Below are 23,294 nucleotides of genomic sequence, written 5' to 3' on the forward strand. Positions count from 1 at the left end.
TAGGTCTCTTCAGTAATTAGCTGACTTATCCTCTCCTGGGTGCATGCATGGTGATGCTTTGGTTGCTGGTGTACTGTGCCTTTCCAAGGGGAAGGAAGAATTCTTTTATCTCATGATCAAAACCTAGTTTCCGGGCTAAAAAGCTAATATTTGGGTGAGTAGTCCCTCATTCCAAGATTACATCAAGCCTGATTCTGATTTGCATGTTTTCCATTCAAAGAACCCCCGTGGACTTCAAGGGGAGTCTCCTACAAGGACCAGCTACCTGGGAGTCCTGACGGGTTCCAGAGCAAAATCTACACCAAGCACTGCTCATGTTGGAGTCCAAAACCGGAACACAAAGCTAAAGTGACTTCCCTGCCTGTGCCATCCCATGGTGCAGTTGGGAAATGTCCCCAGGCTTGCTAACCCACTGTGCTGGCTTCTCTGGCTGCTACATGTAAATATGTGATGAATGGTGCTTAATTTATGAGAACATGCTTGAATAAGAATATTCTTTGCATTTGGTGCCCAATGAAGACTTTTTAAAAGCTCATTGTTTGAGGTGCTAGAAGTTTCTTTTTCTCCATTTTAAAATAAGAAGTCCCTGCCTTCAATAGCTGACTGCAGCACTAGAAGAGTGACCCCATACCCAGCCTGAGCAGTACAGAAGGGCTGGCCTTGGTGTCATGGGCACAGGAGAGCCAGCGCCAAGGGTGTAAGAATGGCCTCTTATGGGCTTTGGCACACCAGTGAGCTGGCTTCTCTTGTCAGGGCAGTGCTGAAGAGCTGGCCCTGGTGGCACTCCTGATGGTGGGAGTGTGGGAAAACCAGTGTGTCAGCTACCTCAGGCTGGGCCCTCCCATCACCTGGGCAAATCAGGAGAGTAGGCCCTGGTGGCATGAGCATGGGAGAGCAGATGGCTGCCCAGCTCAGCTTCCACCCAGGTCCAGGTCCAGGGCTTTGAGTCAACCCAGTTCCCCAGCCCAAACTCCCACCCCATCTCAGAACTGCTGGAGCATATGAAGGGGCTGCCCGGTCCTTCAGAACCAAAACTGCAGAATCTCCATGGCACAGGGCAACAACAGGACATCTGAAAAGGGCCCCAGCAAGGATCCAGTATTGAGAGTGTAGAAGCTAGAAGCCTCGAACTAGACCAAAGACTCGTCACACACATAACATTTGCAAGTGAAAGTATTTGCGCAAAGTGGGGTAGACGGGGTTACACACTGTGACACACTGCAGCTTCCTCAGCAAGACAGATTTTGTTGTTGCTTGCTGTTTAATTTTCTTTTTTATTTTATTTTTTATCATTTTTATTTTTTGTTTTCTTTGGGGGAGAGTTTGTAAGGGACAGATATAGAGGCACAGGGAGATGAATGGGATTGGTGTACACGAGAAGAAATTCATAAAGAATCAATAAGGGGCTGGAGAGATGGCTCAGAGGTTAAGAGCACCGACTGCTCTTCCAGAGGTTCTGAGTTCGATTCCCAGCAACTACATGGCGGCTCACAACCATCTACAATTCAATCTGGTGCCCTCTTCTGTCATGTAAGCAGAACACTGTATATTTAATAAATAAATAAATCTTTAAAAAAAAAAGAATCAGTGAGAATTTAAAAAAAAATAAAGTCAACTTGGCACAAATCAAATAGAGGGAGTGTATATGCCTCTGCATGCCATGCTAACAGAAAGTGGGTAGGACACTATCTGAGGAATGTTCTTCTTGGGGAAGGAGTTATCCTGTTATCAAGAGTAAAGGAGCCGGGTGGTGGTGGCACACGGCTTAATCCCCGCACTTGGGAGGCAGAGGCAGGAGGATCTCTATGAGTCCAAGGCCTGGTCTACAAAGCAAGTTACAGGACAGTCAGAGATGCCACACAGAGAACTCTGTCTCAAACAAATAAAAACAAAAGAGTAAGAAGCCTATTTAACCCTCTACTCTATCACAGAGTAGTTGATATCACCCCCATGTAAAAGATGGTGATGGGAGCTTTAGAAAACTCTAACTCCAAAGTCCTAGGGTAGGAGTGTAGAGAGAGATGGAGGAACTTGCCAGAACTGAGACATATGGTCCAGGAGTGCTTATGATGATGTGTTCCAGCAAAGTTTTGCATATATCCTGAAGAAATGTGAATACCTACTCAGGCAAGCATGCTGGGTGGTAAGAAGGGCATTGTGAAAGTACTTCATTAAAGGTCATGCGGGGAGACTTTCCCATGCCTCTTTCCTCCATGTTCAGCTACAGGGCTGTGGTGATATCTTGCTTGTACAATTAAAGCCTTTCTGAACATCAGAAGAAAGAGGAAGACAAAGCCACACAGTTCTCACCACTGAACCTGGATCTTCCCTTGAAAAATGAACCAAAATGCAGTGGTCTGTCTATTAACAAATGTCCAATTTGAAGTTTAAAACTAAAGTGAAATACAAGTGGATTTCTAAGGACACCTTTGCTCCCTGAAGGAAAACTCAAACTCTCAAGCAGAAACCACATTGAAGGTCACTTGTCCCCTCACCTCAGAACTTCTCCATGCAGCATCCAGATCCAAAGCCCAACTCCACCCCTTTCCTGGATCTTCCTGTGTCCTGCTGGCCCCTTCTTCTCCTATAATGACTCAGAAAGACCTGCCATGATTTCTAGATATGGATTTTCCAAAGCATAACCCAAGGAACTTCCCTCAGGGCTGTCATGGCCATGAATGAAGACGCTCTCTCTAGTGGTCCCTACTGAACCATCCATATCCTCCACTCAGGAAAAGAGCAATCATCCCAGCATCGCTCTTTATTGGTCTCTAGGCCCCAGCCCCACGGGAATGACTCAGGAAATGATTTGTGTCTTACCTGAGTAATGAACACTATTGTCCCAGCTGTTGCAGATGCTGAGGCAAAAGGATTGCCAGTCCCAGGCCAACCTATATCACACAGCAAGACCCTGTCTCTAATTAAAGCAAATTAAAAAACCCAAGAGCATTGCCTTTAAACAGCACATCTGAGATAAAACAACACAAACTTCAGTCACTTTGTTTCATCCATTGATGGGGAAAGTCCTTCTATGTATACGTTTGTCTTATTGGTTGATAAATAAAGCACTGTTGGCCAATAGGGAAGCAATATAGGTGGGACTAGGAGTCGAGGAAGATTCTGGGAAATGTAGTAAATACTTTCTTTCTCCATCCATTGTCTGGCAAAGAGTACCCTGGTCCTCAGTTGGTACTCTTTATTTACTTGTCCTTCTGATTCTCACCCTACCAGGTCACACATTTGAGCCATGTTCTTCCACTTCACTTTATAGATTTCAATTAGAACTAAACCTTAGTATAGCCTATAAAATGGAGGCTAAATGTACCCATTGTACACAGTACAATCTGCTAGTGAGCACTATCTAAAATTTTCAATTATTTTTTAGATGTGGTGTTGTACATTTAGGGTATCAGCTCCTGAGGATGCAGAGGCTGAGATGAGAGAATCTCTTGAGTACAATAGTAGGATGAATTTAAGGACACACTCAGCAGAACAGTGAGGCCTCATCTGAAAAAAAACAGACTTAGGGAAGACCACTCAATGAAAAGTCACTGGGAATGATTAGTGAGGGAAGGAAATCTCATGAAGTCCTGCAAATGACCTCAGAGGACAGCAATGCATCCATTCACACCTGGGCGAGAGTTATCCATGGAATGGGACCTAAAAGATGATAACTGAAGTGGGGCTGGAAGTGGAAAATGGAAAGAATCTATAAATTAGAGCCTCTTACTCCTGCAGGCTAGACATAAATGGTAAGGGAAGCCTGACTGGGAGAGCGGCTATCCCATGGGCTGCTTAAGTGCATATGTTAAATGGAGGACCCAGTGATCCATCTTTTACATAAGTGACCAGTGACAACCAAACCTATCCTCCTAAAGATCCTTCTGAGTGCGCAGCTCAAATGCACCCCCAACCTCCAGCCCCTAGATGGCTCTCCCCTCCAACACACATCAATCAATTTCCCCAGCAAGGAACAGACACCCAGAAAACGAGACACCTGGCACTGTCTGAAAGACATCTTTGCAGCCACTAGGGTAACATTTTGTTACCCAAAGGGATCACTGACATATTCTAAATTAATTGAATGCATCTGCTTTGGACTATTTTTCCCACAAAAGACAAACACACAAAAATTGTGCTGACTCTTCCCCAGAAGCTCACTTGTCCACTTGGAGACCAGGCTGGAGTTTGGAAGGAAGACCAGAGTGAGGTAGATTTGTCTCCTGGGAACTGAACCTGTGACCTCATTAGTGCAGGGTTCTAATCAACTGAGCCACTAGGCACATTCCTTACTGAAGGCGCCATGGCAGTAATTTGCTACATGTTAATTCTAAGATTAACTACAGATGAGGAGCATTCCTCCGGGGCAAAATGAGAGATTCGCTAATTCTTGGGAAAAGATTTAGGTCATCAGTTTTTGAACCCTTTAGTTTTAAAATATAATTCGAGAATCTTGAGATGATGCCTGCCATTGTCTATACCTTCCTGATTCTTTTAGTTACTGTCTGCATCAAAGGGACAAAGCAAATGGTATCACCCTTGCAACTGCAACATACTACCCAAGTACTTGTTTATAGATTTCTCTACATTTTCTATGTTTCAAGCACAACACAGAAGATGGTTTTCCAAAATCTACAGGGCTGCACCCCATCACTGCCACCACTACCCCCCCAAATTGCTAAGTCCTGAAAAGACAATCCTCCCTCACCCAAGAAAAAAGGAAGACCAGTGTTACAGACCTGTCTCAAGACTGAAGAAGCCTAATCCATTCCTCTCCTTTCTTTTTCCTTTAACCAGTCTTGAAAAGCTAATATTTAGAAGCAGTGAATATGTATGGAATACTGTTTTGACGCTGACTTGGTATCCTGTACTCAAATTCCTATGAATATTCTTCCTGCTTCCTAACTCTGAGAACAATTTCCGCTCCAAAGCTACATTAAACATTCAGGCCATTTCAACTTTAGCTGCTCCCACCCTTACTGTGACTTTGAACTTGATATGGCTTAGGAAGAAACCAAAGCAACTATTTAAAAATATTAATAAAGATGGGCTCTATCCCAGACTCAGTAATTTTGTGGCGGGACCTCTGTGAGGGATCCTGGGGATGGCGTTGGAAGTGTGCCCACACTAGCTTTTCTATGGGAAGCTGGCTGGAACCCCCACTGTTTCCTGGAGGGATTTTCACCACGAAGAAACTCAAGCTTCATACTTGCACATTGAAGCTTCTGTCCTAGGAGCTTAAAGCAATGATTTAATACCTTGACCTGATTGAGGAGGTAGTTCAGTGGTAGCACAAGCCCTAGGCTTGAACATCTACCTACAAACACTTTGATGTGCATGCATATATACATCTAGGCCAGCGTCAGTTGTAAGAGACACCTCCCATATTTGTTGGATAACTCCCAGCCTGACATCAAGGGAGCATCCTGGATCTTGCCTTGACCATTGGGGCTTCATAGGAAAGTTAAGTCTCCTGTGTCAACTGTCCATTTTTTCATCTGTAAAATGATTGTAATTACAGTTACTACAAAATAGGGCTGCTGCTGTGCACCAGAAATACACACAAAATTATTCAGTTCAAGGTTGACACATAGCACTGAGGAACTCATTGTAATGTAAGAGTCTGGGCTGTGAGTATAGGTAGGGTAGAGCACTCATTTGGTTTATATGAGAGCCTGTGTTTGATCTCCAGCACCACAAAAACAAATAACTAAACAGCAACAACCTAGCTACTATGTGCCTCTCTTGAGCAAAGCATCCCCATCTGGGTGTAATATGTTGCATCTCCAATATCCCTCGCTTTATAAAGCTACAGTGAAAGTTAAATATGTACTACAGTTCTACATCCACAAGGAAAACACTAACGATGAAACTGAACACAGCATGCTTAAATAGCATTCTCTGATTCACATAGCTAAGAGGCAGAAGCCTAAAATGAAAATAGCTAGCCCTGATTTCCAAATTAATGCCTATAAAAATGTTTTCTTATGAAATGCATTCTAAAACAGCACAGTGGAACTTTCCAAATTAGCATGACCAAAATAGATGATCTTTCTGTCTACAACAGCTCCAATTCTTAACCAACCTAAAGGTTTGAAGGAATTTCAAAAAGGGTATAAAAATATTATCTGCCTATTCAAATAATCAAGCTAAGTACATTTTTATCTGAAAATACAATCTGAGACAGCCTCATTTTATAGTCAAGAAACTCTCTTAACATATTCAGGGAGCTACAGTTTTAAACAACTCAAGTTCAAGCTGACAGTCAGAAACTAAATAAACAAAACTTAACCTGCTGGGTAGTATCCGTCTTACAGTGCTGGGCACAGTTGTTGTAATCTGCAGGGGGATAGACGGTTCAGAAAAATAAATAGTTTTCATTTCCTCTCTATATTTCCTCAAACCACGCCAATGCACAAGTCTGTGGCTCACTTTAAGGGCTTGGTAAATACTCTCCCCATCTTGCTTAGAAGACTATGTTTTATTTTTATTTTGTAACAAAACGAAGGAAAGAACATGGGTGTCCATTGTTCCGAAGCACTAAGTCCTAATCACTTCCCATTCTCATTCATCAGCAAGGTAGTGTTCTCAAGAGACTTGGGGATTTTTTAGCCAGTAAATAGTGCCTTTCGTTTTGTGATATCTGTTTCTTTCCATAAAATGATGCTGTTTATTCTCTCTAATGGTGAAGGATGAAAGATAAGGAGAATTCTATTTAGTGACGTTGAACCATGAAGAAGTAAATTTTAGAGATCAAATCACCAATAGAAAAATAAAATGTATTATGTGAAGTGGAAACATGGGATTCCTTGCAAATATTCACCATGACTGGTAATTTAGTAGCACCATTGTTTTATTAATATTTGAAGGGGGAAGGGTATAGCTCTTAGGCATTAGCCTTCAGCCAGACTCTCTCTACTTGCCACCATTCCCTAAGTGAGCCAACATGTACATAGGCATCAAAATTTGAGAGTCTTGCAATGGGCTGTTCAAACCACAAGAGTCAAAGGTAAGAGTTGACAATGTCATTTGTACTTACCTCAGCCAACACTACAACTGGAGTTTGGTCTCTGTGAATCAGTGGGAGATGGTAATCACCTGCCTTCAACAGTACAGGATACCTACAACATCACTGAAATCTGAGGAAGAAAGATACACAAAGGGGGGGCTGGAGAGATGATTCAGAGTTTAAGAGCACTGGCTGTTCTTCCAGAGGTCTTGAGTTCAATTCCTAACAACCACTTGGGGGCTCACAACCACCTATAATGAGATCTATCTAGTGCTCTCTTCTGGTGTGCAGGCTGAACACTGTATGCATAACAAGTAAATAAATCTTTAAAAAAAAAAAAAGACGGATAGTCATTTGGTTTTGGAGAACCAATCGGTGAGTTCTACCCTTTAAAAGACCATTTCTTCCTCTCATGGCATTCCCTCGTCGCCTGTAGGTGTTTGTGTAGGGTTGAGAACTCATGGGCTATTGTGGAATATTATTTTAAGGTGTGTTACATTTGTTTATGCTGTGAAACATTTGTTTAGGGATGTAAAGGTGTGTTGCTTTTGTTTATGCTGCATTTAACTCTGTGAAGCTGTGATTCTTTGCCTGTCTAAAACACCTGATGGTCTAATAAAGAGCTGAACAGCCAACAGGAGCAAGGATAGGTGGGGCTTGCAGGCAGAGAGAATAAAGACGAGATGAAGATAAAGGAAGGAGAGAGGAAGGAGGAGGACTTCAGGGGCCAGCCAGTCACCCAGCTACCCAGCTACCTAACCAGCCATGGAGTAAGAGTGAAAGGAGAAAAAAAAAAAAGACATACAAAGTGCTACAGTGAAGCCAAATGTAGTAGTGAATGTCTGTAATCCCAAGTACTTGGAAGATTGCTGCAAGAGAATCACATGAGCCTAATTGTTCAAGGCCAGCCTGGGCAGCACAGTGTTGCAAGGATACTCAGCCACTTTCCGGACATTTGGATATTCAAGTGTTGTTTCGAGCCTTGGCTTCTTTCTCCAGGGTAAGGGACATGGCAGTGGCGGTGGTGACGTGGGTTGGAAGAAGAAGTAGCAGTGGTGGTGGTAGTGATGGTGACGGCAGCGACACTGAAGGTTGTGGTCGTGGTGACAGCTATGGAAGTGGCAGGAATGGTGATGATGGTAACGGTACCGGAATTAGTAGAAGTTGTGATGGTGTTACTGGTGGTGAGGGTGAAATGGTAATGGTTATAGTGGTTCTGGAGGTTGTTAGCGTTGGAGCTGGTGATGGTGGTGACAGGAATGGAGACAGCAGTAATAATGGTAGTAGAGGTAGCAGTGATGATGCTGGCAATGGTGCAGGAGGTGGTGATTATGTGGCAATGGTCACGGTGAGCATGGTGGTGTTGGTGATCTGTATCTCTCTGTGCTTGTATGTTTCCGTCTCCTCTCTATGTCTGTCTTCTGTGTGTACGTGTCTGCCTGTGTCTATCTGTGTCTGCATGTGTGTGTGAGAGAGACTGTCTGTCTGTCTGCCTGCCTGCCTGTCTGTCTGTCTGTGTCTTGTGGCATGAATGTAGATTTCCATGGGGGCCAGGGGAGAGAGTTGGAGTTACAAACCATTGTGAGCCACCTGATGTGGTGCTGGGACCCAAGCTTTGCAAGAGTATGTGCTCTTCACCACTAGGCCGTCTCTCCAACCCCAACAATGTTATTACTGTTTATGATTTGAAGGACACGTTTACAGAATAATAGAAATACAAAGCAGAAATCAAGCCACTGCTTCAGAGACATCTTTCTTCATGCATATTTTGTGTTGTTGTTATTCTTAGCTATTACTTTCATCATAACCATTGTCACTGAAAGCATTTCAAAGTGTTGGGAGTATTTGAAGCTGCTACAGTGTTCAGTTCATGGATTTTTGTGTAGAACCATGTGATGACACTCTTCTAGCCAAGTCTGGACTGTCTGGGAGTTGAAAGTCATATTTACAGCACTCATCATGATAATAAAGAGAATCCCTCACAGACTAGTGATATTTAGTGGATAAGAGAAGAGTCATGGCACAGTTCACTTACGTTTCTCTTCTTTCTTTTAGACACACCCTAACATAGAATCTACTGTCACTTCAAAGTTAGGAGTGGTCGTGTTGACTCAGGAAATATGAGCAGCATGGGCAAGTGTCATCAATCGGCAGAAGCATCAGGAAACCAGACAATATTCACTGAGTTTCTTCTCCCTGTGGTGAAAGAGGAAGCAGGTAAAGAAGGAGCCCTCATCACTCTATATATATCCTAAATGCCAATGACAAGCAGACCTCCTCCTGATCCACAGTAGACTTACAAAGAGAGTGAGAAATAAATTCCTGATACCTGAAGTCACTGAAATTTGGACAGTAAACCACAACCTATTGTATCCTAACAGACACCAATGGCCCAAATAAGAGTGTTCAAAGTCACTTGTGGTCATAGAAAAGGAGAAATCTACATTTCTCCCCACAGTAAACAAAGCCTTCTGAGACTTCAACACTTTTCCAGAAAAGGTCCATTTCAGAGAGAAAGTGCCTACAAAAGAGAAGGTGTTGGTATCACAACCCCCTAAGTAATGGGAAGCCATTCTGACCCCACAGTAATTCTATCTCAATTTAGGGAACTCATCTAGTTGCACAACAAAGTACTGCCTCACCTTGAGGCAAGCAGACAAACCCAGTGCTCCCCCACAAGTCACTTTCAGAGCTATTCATTTAAACATGTACTACTCAAGGTGTCAGCCACCTTAACAGACTCTCTTCTCGGAAAACCAGATCTCATCAAAGTTAGTACCTTGCTGTATGCTAAGTGGGGCAGTAGATGAGAGAAGCCCATCTGTGCCTGCCCTCCAATCCCCAAAGCTCCACCCCCAACAGAGCTGTAGCTGGGTTTGAAAACCCTAGTGCATGCAAAACACAGAGGCTCTTTGAAGACCTGGCCCAGCATTATTTGTGAGTTAAAGACTTGCTGAGCCTTGCCAAAAACAACAGGGAGGGAAGAAAAGGAATGGTTGTGGTTTCATTTTGGTTTGGGTTTTTTTTCCTTCTGAACTTGAGAAATAAGCATAAACCTCCTCTTTTCTAAAACACTGAATGGCTCCAATTTTCCACAACGAAGTTGACCTCTCTCGGTGGCCATCGTCTCCAGCAGATCCAAGTGGCTTCTTCTTAATAGTCACCACTTTCTTTCCCAAACAAATCCCATGGTTGCCTTAGCCAAAATAGATGTCCTGGCTTCTTACAAAGAGGCCTCGGGTCTTGTACAGTGTTCGTGGGCATTGTCAAGACATAATAAAATGAATGGCCTGTGTGTGCTACACACACTACAAATGGCATTACTTCTTTCGTTTCCAGCCTCTACTATGTCTAGCTTGTACAGTCTCTACCTAAGCAAGAACAGAAGAAATACACACTTACTAGACATGTTCCCAGTACAAAATTCTGACAAAATCCTTTGAGTTAGGTTCTATTATGCCTGAGGATATAGTGTGAGGCAGAAAGTTCAGTGGTTTATCCAGGGCGTACACACAGCAGTACTTGTAGAGCCTGAATTATAGATACAACATACACACAGCAGCAAGTCTTATCTATATGGTCCTGTTACCAAGCAAGTTTTCTTCTGGGTTAATATTTTTGTACACTGTGAACATGTGTCTCTGCCAAGGCACCTTCTGATTGGTTTAATAAAGAGTTGAATATCCAATAGCAAGGCAGGAGAGGATAGGCTGGACTTCCAGGCAGAGATAGGAACTCTGGGTTAGAATCTGGTGTGGGGAATTTGCCAATGAGACAGGGAGGAAGTCATATGTACCATATGGAGGAGAGGTAACAAGCCAAGTCACAGAATGTAGATTAATATAAACAGTTAATTTAAGATTTAAAGGCTAGTTGGAAATGAGTCTAAACTAAAACTTTCATACTTTTTTTTTTGGTTTTTCAAGACAGGGTTTCTCTGTGGCTTTGGAGGCTGTCCTGGAACTCACTCTGTAGACAAGGCTGGTCTCGAACTCACAGAGATCCGCCTGTCTCTGCCTATTGAGTGCTGGAATTAAAGGTGTGTACCACCACCACCCGGCCAAGCTTTCATACTTACTAAGAAGTCTCTGTGTTGTTATTTGGGAGCTGGTGATCCAAAGAAAATATGACTACAAAGTTAGTTTTTAATGGCTATGGATATGCTATTCTGTTAGCTTTCATCATTATGATGGAATACCAAAGATAAATAAGGGAGCAAGTATTTTCTTGGCTCACAATTTCAGAGGTGTCAGTCCACAGTCAGTGAACCCCATTGTGTCAGCCTGTGTCATGGTGGAAGGACAGAGCAAACCACAAAGCTGTTTGGTTCAGAGTAGCAAGGATGTAGGCGACTAGGGAGAGAAGATAAACAGGAGGAAAAAGAAGGGGAGGTGCCAGAGACACCTTCAAGTACCCCTCTGTGGTGGTTTGAAAGAAAATAATCCCCAAAGGGAGTGGCACTATTAGGAGGTGTGGCTTTGTTGGAGCAGGTGTGGTCTTGTTGGAGTAGGTGTATCACTGTGGGAAGTGGGCTTTGAGGTCTCATATGTGTTCAAGTCACACCCGGTGAGACAGAACACTTCCTATTGCTTGCACAAGATGTAGAACTCTCAGCTACCTCTCCAGTTCTGTGTCTGCCTGCATTCTGCCATGCCCCACCTTGATGATAAGGAACTGAACCTCTGAAACCACAAAGCCATCTAACTAAACGTTTCCTTTTTTAAGAGCTGCTATGGACATGGTGTCTCTTCACAGCAATAAAAACCCTAACTAAGACACCCTCCATATAACCTACTCCCTCCTACCAAGCCTCACCCACTAATAGAACATTTAACATAATAAGATCAAAGCCTTCATATTCAATGACCTCTCAGAAGTACCACTAACTTGGGACCAAGTCTCCAACACTTGTTGATGTATATTTAACACACAATCTCCACGTCCATTGACCTAGTTGCTAAGAAGAAGGTACTAAACTATCGCTTTCAGAAATACAGCAATTTCAACTGAGAGTCCCTTAGCATGAGCTCAAAGTCTACCAAATAAAGTAGGATTTGAAGAAGCAAGGCAGGAAGAAAAGACTATGGCCATGAGGAAGAGAGGACCATCTGGGAAACTACTGGAAAGACATTTAGAACTGAATCCGATTGATAAGTTAAAAAAAACTGTGTGAGGCCAGGTGCTGGTAGCACACACCTTTATTCCTAGCACTCAGGAGGCAGAGGCAGAGGTAGGTGGATCTCAGTGAGTATAAGGCCAGTCTGGTCTACAAACTGAGTTCCAAGACAGCCAGAACAGTTACGCAGAGAAACTCTGTCTCAAAATGATAGATATAGATAGATGATAGATGATAGATAGATAGATAGATAGATAGATAGATAGATAGATAGATAGATAGAAAAACTGTATGAAAGGTAACTGTCCATCATTGTATGTTGGTTTGAATTTATCAGTAGCTTAGAATTTTTAAAGTTAAGCCCTATGAAAGAACACAACACATTACATCCATAAAAAGCAAAGAGAACAGAGAGACCAGAAAGTCACGGATACAGTATAGTCAAAAAATGTTTAAGGAATATGCAGAGGGAAATGGACTGACGAGGCAGAGAAGAAATTCCAGAAAAATCACTGAGAAGGTAAACAAAGTAATGTAAAGAAGAAAAGCGTTGAAGAGTAGATTGCTTTTAAGAGAATAATTTGATCAGTGTATCAGATATGTTTCTATTGCTACGTTTAAAAAAATTACCAAAAGCAACAACAAAAGAAGGAAGGGTTGATTTTGGGCTTGTGGCTCAGGAGGGATCAATCAAGCCACCATCATGGCAGAATAGCATGGTAGCAGGCACAGGCATGGCAGCAGGAACAGCTGAAAGTTCATATCATGAACCATAAAGAACAGGAAGCAGAGAGAGCCAACTTGAGATGGCACAAATCTTGTCCAGCAAGGATACATATCCCCAAACATCCCCCAACTGAGGACCCAAGTACCCAGACTATGGGGAACTTGATTTCAAACCATGACAAGGAAGGGGAGAAACAGAAAGGTCCTTAGCAGTAAGTTAGAAATAATTCTGCACAAAGTAAATAAATACTGACTGCTTAGAAAATACACAGAAATGGGCCTCAGAGGCAAGAGAAGAATCATTTGAGCCAGGTCAGAGTGAAGATAAATATATTAGCTATTTTCAATGCCCAGCAAAACTCAGAGAAAGGAAAGCCTTTTATTATTCAAAACACATGTAGATTTCCAAATAAATAAAAGGGGGGATGTTTTTGTAAATCTCTAGATTCTGATTAAAGTCTTTCATTTATTTCCCTACCCATAAAGCTCACATTCATCTCAAATCCTTACAAAAGATGCTCCCAATCTGTTCTACGACTTTGCAAAAGGCACGGGGGCTGTGCCCACATTTCTTCATGCTGTTCTTTGATTTTGACATAAATGCTTGAACCCTGCAATTCGTGTTTCAAAATCTAGCCCTATGGAATCTGTTTCCTGAGTTGATTCATTCCCCTGTCTCACTAGAATTTTTAGCTGAATGTATCACTCGCTTCGGCCCAAATGGGCCAGTCACTTAAGTATATGATACACGGTGCACTTTTCTCTGTGTTAATCAATTTGTGCTACTTCCTCATAGGAGTTATTGACAACATGGCTATTCTTCAGATTTGTATCTGCAGTACAAACATTCACTCCTCTGCTCACCAACCCAAACATCCTAAAGTTGGAGGGATAATTTTCACCTTTTCTTGTAGTTAATCCCACCTCTGGAAAAAAGAACGCTTCTCAACCCTCATCAACAACAAACTCCTGCTGGTTCACAGCACACCAGAAAAGAGAAAAATTTAGCACCTCGAACAATATTGTGAGGAGAACTAGTTTTTAAAAACGAAAACATCTTCATTGTAACAATGATAATGCGTTCCACCCCCAAAGTAAAAGTATTGATACCTGAAACTATGCTGTGGACATATTTTCTAAATATCATCTATAGAAGAATCTAGAATTCTGGTCTTCAAATTCTCACTGAAGAAGAGCATAGTGGTAAAACATCTGTGAATGAACTGTTTCCTGTTTACTTTGCAAAAGTGCTCAGGAATTCACATAAGTAATTGATGAAATAACTGTCTAATGCCCATCTTTCATGAGACATAAGAACATACTCCTAGATATTTTCCAGGCTAGATGACCAGCGAAGGATCTGTTTCCTCCTAGGAAAAGATATAAACCCCCTGAGCTGGAACTCCACACCCAAGTTCTAAAGTAATATCCAATCTGAGCTACATGACCATGATGACTGAATGGTATTTCAAATGGTAGCACACAGTGAAAATCACAGCTGAAGGGCCAGGAAGCATTTCCCAAGGCATCCCCCGAGTGCAGCAGCCATCCTTTCCTGTTTCTACATTGCCTTCCATGTCGTCAGATGCACCAGGGTCTCTGACTGCAGAGCAGTGCCGAGTCACTGCAGATGTTGCCTACTTTTGACTTACATGGCAGTTTTCTAAAGAGCGTCTTCACTTATGTGACTTCTCCAAAAGTCCTTATGTTACTGACGTGATATTATCTACACATACGCTCGTATGCAAAGAGGCATGCTTGGAGTCTGCAGAGGCCAGCACAAACGTGTCGCAGCTCTGCCTTCTTTGTGGCTTTATCAACAACAGACAGATGTGGAGGGTTTTCATTATGAATAGTCCTAAGTAGAAAACTGAGAGCAAATCCTCAAATCACATAGGGTCTGCAGGCAGGCCAGAAATGGATCTATGCCCTGGCAGGTTCCAGAGAAACAAAAGCAGTATCGACTGTGGACCATCAATTCAGCTCTCTACCAGTGGAGAGAAAAAGACATCAGAAATGGGCAGTATAATTTTCACTCCTTCAAATGGTGACTGACTACAGACTGGAGAGATGACTCTGCAGTTAAAAGCTCTTGTTTCTCTTCCAGAGGACCAGCATTCAGCTCCCTGCACCCACGTCCTACTATCCACAACTACTTGTAACTCTAGCTCCGGAGAACTCAATGCCCTCTTGTGGTCTCCACCAGCACCTACACGCATATGGCACTCACTCACACAAGCAGACACACACATGTGCATATGCATGCTCATAAACAGGAAATGATAAAAATAGATTTTTGTGGGTTGTGGTGGCTCATGGCTTTAATCGCAGCATTCCAGAAGCAGAGGAAGGTAGACATCTCGGTTAGCTTCAGGCCAGCTTGGTCTACATAATAAGCTCCAGGCCCTAGGTGACAACACAACAGAATTGTCCAAATTGAAACTTCTACCACCTCAACCGACTGTGGGCTCAGTCAGTGTATCCTTCCACCTAGGAAAACAATGCTAATCGGTAAAGCACTGAAGGGAAAATTCAGTTAAGGGTATATTTCTGGTTTTGACAATGCTTCAGGACAATGAAAACCATAGCTACTGAGGCTAAGGGTATGTATCATTTCTGTTCTGTTTCCATCATTGCTGAAATTCAGTTTATAACTTTAGGGGGTAGGGGTGCTAGGACTGGAGCCCCAGACCTCACATATACCAATTAAGGACAATACCATTGACCTACACACCATAGTCTATATTTCAATCCTGAGATATCTGTCATTTAAATCTATCTACCTACCTATCTCTCTCTCTCTCTCTCTCTCTCTCTCTCTCTCTGTGTGTGTGTGTGTGTGTGTGTGTGTGTGTGTGTGTGTGTGTGTGTGTGTGTTTTGGTCATACATGTCAAATATTAGAAATGTGAGTTCATTATAAATAAATCAACTGCTAATAAGTCTCAAGGCTCTCTGGTCTCTAAGGATTGCTGGTATGTGTCGTAATGCCCTTGAAATAAGCCAGACTTCATATAAAGTTCATCACTGCAGACACAAGACTCAGTATGACCCTTTCAAACATTATCCTCCCTGACAAACCATCCTCACAAGTCTTAACCCAGAAGTCATCATCCCATCTGGAATATGAAACAGAGGTTTAGGTAAAAGAAAAAAAGAGAAAGAAAGGAAGGAAGGAAGGAAGGAAGGAAGGAAGGAAGGAAGGAAGGAAAGGAAAGATCAAGGTTTGGGGCCCCTGAATTTGTAATTTGGAATCAGGGATGCAGCATACATGGAAGGCTATTTCATACACTCAGTTAAAACGTGAATATGACATAGCACAAGGACTCTGAGACAATCTAAAGGAATACATGTCAAGAACTGCCACAAAATGGGATGTCACAAGCTATGAAAGTTGGGTCTACAAGGCAATATAATAACTAAACATAAGGTGAGAAACTTCCAGAGCCTTCGAGAAATTGGAGCTGCACCCTGCCAAATACATGGAAATGAAGAATAACCTCTAGACTAAAGCTGTTTGTGCACACTGGAAGAATGTCCTGCATGAGAAGAGTGGGTGTATGTAGCTGACCATGTCACCAAAGTCAGCAGAGGCAGAAGTCCTCTCAGAGGAACAACAAAACTCTCAGGTCATGTTTGTCATTCTCCAAGTGCCCCTCTGAGGAATTCTGTCTGACCTCTGAGGTTGAAGTACCATGTGGAGTCTTTGGGAATCTATCAAAAGCCTGGCATCTGCGTGCAGCCTCAGAGCCTCTGAATTCAAAACAGGACCGTTTCCTGGCTCAGAACTCCATCTCCAAATTCCTTAGGCTCAGGACCGATGGGAAAACAGATCCACCATGTTCTTCTGATGTAGAAATCATTCAAACTGACAACAGATAGGAGATTTGAAATCGTCCATGTACATAGTCAGATTATTTTTTTCTTCTACATGACAAAGAACACAGCACCCTTAACTTTGATTTTCTCACCTCTCTCAGTTGAAAGCAAAAACCAGAACATGAAATTAAAGCACACACACACACACACATACACACATGAGAGCTCGAGGGGAACCCTCTGTCTCCTATGCTGTACCACATGGCATTCTAGAAAAGCTGTACAATTTTAGGGGTCTTTTCTCCAAATCACATCTCTACACTATTCGGCCAAACAACATCACCTATTTTTCACACAGAACCTTCCCAGGAAGTCAGAGAAAGAGTTCAGACACGCAGAACAGAAGCAGATGATATTGGCTGATGGAGGGGACAGGAAGAAGGGAGTGCACTTCCTTTCAACATTAAACTGCAAAATGCTCAAACTGAACAAGACATCTGAGGTCGCCAAGCTACCTTTTTATTATACAAAGGAGACCCACAGAGATCAGGTTGGGATTGCTTAAATCTTATAAAAGTCAACTCCTGAGGTTTCCTAGAGGTAAAGTTTTTCCATTAGCAAATGATCATAAACCCCCTCTAGCTACTGATAGGAGTTAGGCATTCTCTGCAAAAGAATAACACACACACACACACACACACACACACACGTATCAACTCAGGGGTTTCTCAGAGACCCTAAACCTCATCTCTTAATGTTTAACAGATCTATGACCCCCACCCCAAAGAAAGCAGCTTTTCTTTTTCAAAACTTACCAACTCTGAGAATACACACTCGTCCTGATGGTGTGATCTATAAAATTCTGAGGGAATGCAATTCCAACAATTCAAAAAGATGATTTAATCCCTAATCAATATTTCCATATTTTTAACATGTGTCAAGGAAAGAAAATGTGCAGGAGAAATTGAAACCTATACATATTTCACTAGCGATTTCACATATGGACCTGGAATATCTTTTCCCTAATATGGAGATGGCTCAGCAGTATTTAAATGACTCCTTATTCCAAGTCATATAAATACGCACCAGATGTATCTTTTGTAAATGTTATGTTTTTCAAGTTCTCAGCATTTGCAAGTAGTTGAAAGCTATGTCAAGCATGCTTTAATGGGGCATAAAAGTGTATTGTATTCAAAGAGATGGCACCGCTTTGTAATGGGGGAAATACAAATGTTGTCGATGGATACATTTCCACTTATTGATTTATGCTGCACAGCAGAACGGTCTGTATTCTTTACACACAAGTTCCCTATCAGTTAAAATCTAACCACATACAAGAAGTCATGCCTACATTAATGGATTCTCTAGATGACAGAAAATTCCACACACTTCTAGACTCTTGCTAGGCAGAGACTTAAAGATCAGCTCGATTCCACACCCATATTAAACAGATGAGAAAAGCTGAACCCCAGAAGTGCTACACGGAAGTAACCGCTGTGGGAGACAATGCAGGAACTGATAGTCCCTGGATGTAAAGAACTTCCCTGCGCTCTCCACAGTATCTGTCTCTAGACTGCACAGTAAAACAAACAAAACCAGAAGTAAAGCATATATCACGTATCGATTTCCTGCAATGACTGCCATCTATGTTTTTTTTTTGAACGGTCGAAGTCGCTTATGGGAAGTAAACGCAGGGGGTAAAATGTCAATGGTCACATTAACGATCTTCAAAGAATATTGTAATGCCTTTCTCTGATATAAAATTTATCTGACTCAAGATGAGCTTTTTCACTGAGACTATGAAAGGCGCCCAGTAAATTCTCCTCTGAACATTTTTGATGTGATATATATATATATGTATTCATGTATATATGTGTATATATATATAATGCACACACATATCAAAGATGGTTAAGAATGTTTTCAAGTCCCATGGCAACCACCTTGAAAATGTCTTGAGGTTTTTGGGGGAGGGGTGCTTTGTTTTGTTTCTTTTTATTGTTATTGTTGTTTGTTTTGTTTTGTTTTTTACGTTCATAAACGACAGTTACCAAGATTCCTCACTATAAAACTTTTTTTCTTCCTGTTAAGAAAAGAGAAAATCCTTTTCTCCAGGAATTCCATGTGTGCCAGGCAATGCCTGGCTCCTAGGATGCTTGGACAGTGGTCCTACCGATGAGTAGTAGACACTCTAAGGAGAATGAGGCACTCACTGCTACCTACTTCATCTCATCACCATGTACTGACTCAAATCCTTCCTTGGAATGAGACAGAATATTAAATAACGAACCAACTAGGTAAGATCCATCCTCTGAAAGCCAAGCAACTTTTCATTTTGACCTTTACAAATAACATCTCGCCCCTCCTGATCCCGGTGACACCCGTGAAAATCTCATGTAAAACGAAGTCCTAATTGAAGTTTTCACAGACTGTGTGTACCTGTCTCCATGTCTGGAGTACCCCTGCTTCACAGAGTTGCACAGCCGAACATATGTCTTCTCTGGCTCCAGATGAAAGCACATATTTTCTTTCTTTACCCAGGAGTTAGTGTTTGCACACCAGGTCAGTGCCTGAACCCGCAGCTCACAGCCCCCTTCCCTCCAGAGACAGAATGCAGGCAAGGCCAGCTCAGAATTCACTCTCCTGGGTGATTCTGGGTGGTTCTGAAACACTGTAGCTGTGTCCTAAGCAAAGTCCTGGCTCCTAGGATACTTGGGCAGTGGTCCTACCTATGTGTTGTAGGCACTCCCTGGTCAAACAGATGTCAAAGGCATGTTTATCACCATGGGCCCAGTGTCCCTCACAAGAAGGTCAAAGCTCCTGTGCCAGTAGTCAGTGTTCTGGTTAGGGGTGTCACCCTCCATTAGTAAGTGATTTTCTTTCCCAGGGTGCTGGGAGACACTGAAGCCAATACTTTTCTGTCCAGACGGGGAGCACAAGAGAGAGCGTAGATACACCCATGCACTTGCCAAGAAGCTTAGTTTAATGTGCCATGCTTCTGTGTAAATGCAGCTAAGCTACCACAGCAGAGTTGTGCCGAGTTAAGAGGGGAGCCTTCTTCTGTTCTTGTTATCACAAAGGGCCGGGATACAGGGAGCATGTACTTACAAAGGTTGTGTCATGTGACCTTAGGAAACATTTGCCACCTTTGTTTTGCTATGGAATTGGGTGCAGAGACTGAGCCCACTTTGTAAGCTAACATAAAGGTATCTGGAAGGAGCCATGTCTAGAGAACTCCAAGATGCCCAGATGGACAGAAAGCAGAGGCATACACGCCCACACACACACATACGAATTTGGAAAATAGTAAAGCATTGCTATTGAAAGACATCGTCTCTAGCAGACAAGATACAACTTCAAAACCTAGTGTCCCCATAACATGACCTTGTCAGATAACATAGCCCTGTGTCACTCAGCTGGTGCAATCGTCTATCCTCAAAAGAAAATCCACCATGAAGAGAATTGGAGTAAGAAGATACAGATAAGGTTCACACTTCAATATTTGGTTCACTGTAATATCTCTAGTAATATTATTAGTGCCACTGTCAGGGTTGGCTTTATGATGGTGAAAATCCTTGGAGTCATCATGCTCAGAAATGAGAGGAGTTTCCTGAGAAGCTTTCACCTTTTCTCATCACCTTTGAAAGAACTTGAGAACATAATACTGAATTTTGGTGGACAATGTGCTCCCCATTCCATGCAGCCCATACACCCAAGAGAAGGGTCAGGGAAGGGGACAAGACTCAATCAAAGACCCATGCAATTGCCTTCTGTAACGTGGCTTTATCATGTGTCATGGGCACAATGACCTGACCCCCTTGACAAAGTCACCTGCCCCCTTGGCAAAGTTCAGACTGAGGGTAACAAGGACAATTCCAGACAGAGTCAAATGAACATGCTCTATGCTGACAGATCCTAGGCTCCCCTCTCTGTTCATTGTGAAAACAATGGCCTTAGCTTGCTTTCTATTCCCAGAGGGCACAAAGGGAAAATCTTACACAATTTAAAGTGATGCTAACGAGATGTCTATTGGAAAAAGGAGGCCAAATAGAACAATCTCACACCCAGCAGGTTGATACACCTTCTACCAACGAGGCTCCCTAAGATCACACTCATACTAAATTGACAGCAAACAATGGTAGTCAATTGAAAGGTTGCTCATCACAACACCTTCCCAATCCCACCACAGCCAGCCCTTGCATTCTCTGAGTTACCCTGAAGGTAATGCCCTGAAAGACCAACCCAATGCTTTCCCAAGGTCTGTTACTCAGAGTTGTAACACTTTCAAAGCATCAAGCTCAGATGAGCATTTAGACATAGAAAACAAATCTTACCCAATGGTTAGTGTACTGATCTTTTATGGGAAAGTTGTGTGTGTGTGTGTGTGTGTGTGTGTGTGTGTGTGTGTGTGTGTGTTTAATGATCAATTTGGCTGTTACCCAATGTCATTGAACTGCAAGCAAAAACCAGATCATGTATACACTTGGTCCTGGGTTGCTGTCTAAGACCTGGAGTATAGAGTAGATATACAGCTCAGGTACTGTGAAGAGATGTCTATGAGACTTAAGTTAAACTGCAGATACTCCCAACCCACACAAGAGTTAGAGAAGCCTGGTGGGCAGGCAGTGTTTAGTATATTGGGGGGGGCGGGCTTTGTGTGGCCTGGGCAAGGAGAAGAGATATAGCCCTGGTCCCAATCTCGCTGCTCTGAGGGATTTCTTAGTTGATGCAACTTACTTCCTGCTCACAAATGATTCGCTCGAAGAACATTCATCACGTAAGGCCTTAGAGTTTCACCAATGAGACTTGTGCTACCACATAACACAATGGCTGCTGCTGTCTCCAGCTCCCCAAAGTCAGGAGTAGGCGGCAGCATTATTTCAATATGTCTTTTTTGTTTATAATAAAGGGAGGTTTTGAAAAATCACAACACAATCGTTTTTAATGTCTGAGTTTGGGGTTTTGTTTTTCTTTTTTTCTTTCTTTCTTTAAGGCTGAGGCTAAAGGCAGCTGATAGCGGCCAGTCCTGATTGGCCAACATCTGCTTCTTTACAGGGACCTTACTTGCCAAGTAGCTGGACAGCAATATCCATTTGGTATTCATGGGAAGTGCTTGCCGAACAATAATGACAATAATTGCCTCTGATTCTTGTGTTTACAACACTGCCAAAGTATCATTAGGGCCTTATTTATAGATAATAATGCTTATTAATCACAAGTATTTGAATTTTGGAATGTATTAGATTAATATTCTTTTGTACCTCGGTTCTGTACTAATGCTGTGAAAGACTGAATGCAACTCATTGGGAATGCTTATTTTGAGCTGTAAAATAATGTGTGTAATTTGCAGGTGAAAGATAAAGGAATTACATAGCTACCTCTCCACGGCCTCCAAGGAGACCAATGACCAGTGGGGAGAACCAGCCCTACCTCTTAAATGAGAAGAAAAAGAAAGCAAAGTAAATATCCTTATAGGTAATTTTTTTAAGGAAACTTGCAAATACTTAGACTGAGTGGCATTCCTAACAGTTCAAGTGTCATTCTGTTTCACCTTAAATCTGTGGATGGATTGTTTTATTGAAAAGGGTCTGACACAAGGAACAGCCATTGATTCCATAACAACTTTATAGTGCATACATTTTTTTAAAAACTCAGTGGTAGAAAAAAAACCATACGGTGGTTAATAGACCTAGTAAACACACTGCCTTGGTGTCTAAACACCTACTTGTTACAGGGTCCACTATGCACTTACTTACTTACTAACCTCTTTCTATATGTTTAATTTGGTGCAGGCATGTGTGCAATCTAGCAAGCATTTCTCTGTCTATGCATAACTGGAAATAGGAATCATTCAGATTTTCAAAAGAGTACTGCCGTTTTTCCAGGTTAGTGCCATGTCCGTAAGTATAACTAAAAACAACTTCATAAATAAATAGACAGCGTTGCCAGTTCATAGTCCACTCATCCTCCTCTCTCCAGAGATTGTAACAAAAATGAAATCAGCAGGGTTTTCTTCTCCTTCAGCACACATTTTCATTTACCTTGCAGTGTTCACGCTGTGTGTGGGGGGGGGGGAAGAGGCAGTGTTCAGCTTGTTTAATTAGAGGACTGCAAAGTGGAGGGACATGATTTCCCATGAATTTTCCACAATGAAAGCAAAGTTTATCAACAAAAAGTCTAGGTGCCCTATCCTTCAGCAATATTTGCAACTAGACGAGATTTTTAAAACTGCCTGTAACTAATATCTACTAATGTTCTTTAGCTAAATCTGTGTCTATCAGTTCAATGCCATGATATTCTACTAACCTCTTTAAATTGTCCCCAGCCCCATTGCCACCCGCAATAATTAACTTTGCCTTTTCTCCTCTCAACTTTGTCCTCTAAATTAAGCAAGGGGGCTACACCTTTAAATCACCAAATTACACTAAGAAAACTGTACCCTAGAAAGGCCCAGAAGGCTTGTTCAACAAATGTTTACAAGTCGGATCATCCAACAAGACTAAGACCCTAATTCATTACAAGCAAAATGGTAAAAATAATTCACAGCTTAGTACAAACAATTTTAGTGTTCCCAGTTGGGTCCCTCACTATCAAAACATGCTGTGGTATGTGCATGTGTACTCTCA

At 42.2% G+C, this 23,294-nt stretch overlaps 2 long non-coding RNA genes across 17 annotated transcripts in view; one reads left to right on the forward strand and one right to left on the reverse strand.

Annotated features, from left to right (window-relative positions):
• Positions 1–23,294, reverse strand: part of LOC106021569 — a 78,933-nt gene that overhangs the window by 43,129 nt on the left and 12,510 nt on the right. For all 16 annotated transcript variants that reach the window (XR_005870044.1, XR_005870043.1, XR_005870037.1 and 13 more), the window contains exons 2-3: positions 9,045–9,205; positions 7,040–7,139 (exon numbers count right to left, since the gene is read on the reverse strand). This is a non-coding gene — a long non-coding RNA (uncharacterized LOC106021569). The remainder of the gene's footprint in view (positions 1–7,039; positions 7,140–9,044; positions 9,206–23,294) is intronic.
• LOC110341878 lies at positions 7,726–15,121 on the forward strand. Its single transcript, XR_002383883.2, has 3 exons — positions 7,726–8,009; positions 9,065–9,226; positions 13,766–15,121. It is a non-coding gene; the product is annotated as an uncharacterized LOC110341878 (long non-coding RNA).

Source organism: Mesocricetus auratus, unplaced genomic scaffold, assembly GCF_017639785.1.
Source record: "Mesocricetus auratus isolate SY011 unplaced genomic scaffold, BCM_Maur_2.0 Super-Scaffold_100021, whole genome shotgun sequence".
In the NCBI taxonomy this organism is placed as follows: domain Eukaryota; kingdom Metazoa; phylum Chordata; class Mammalia; order Rodentia; family Cricetidae; genus Mesocricetus; species Mesocricetus auratus.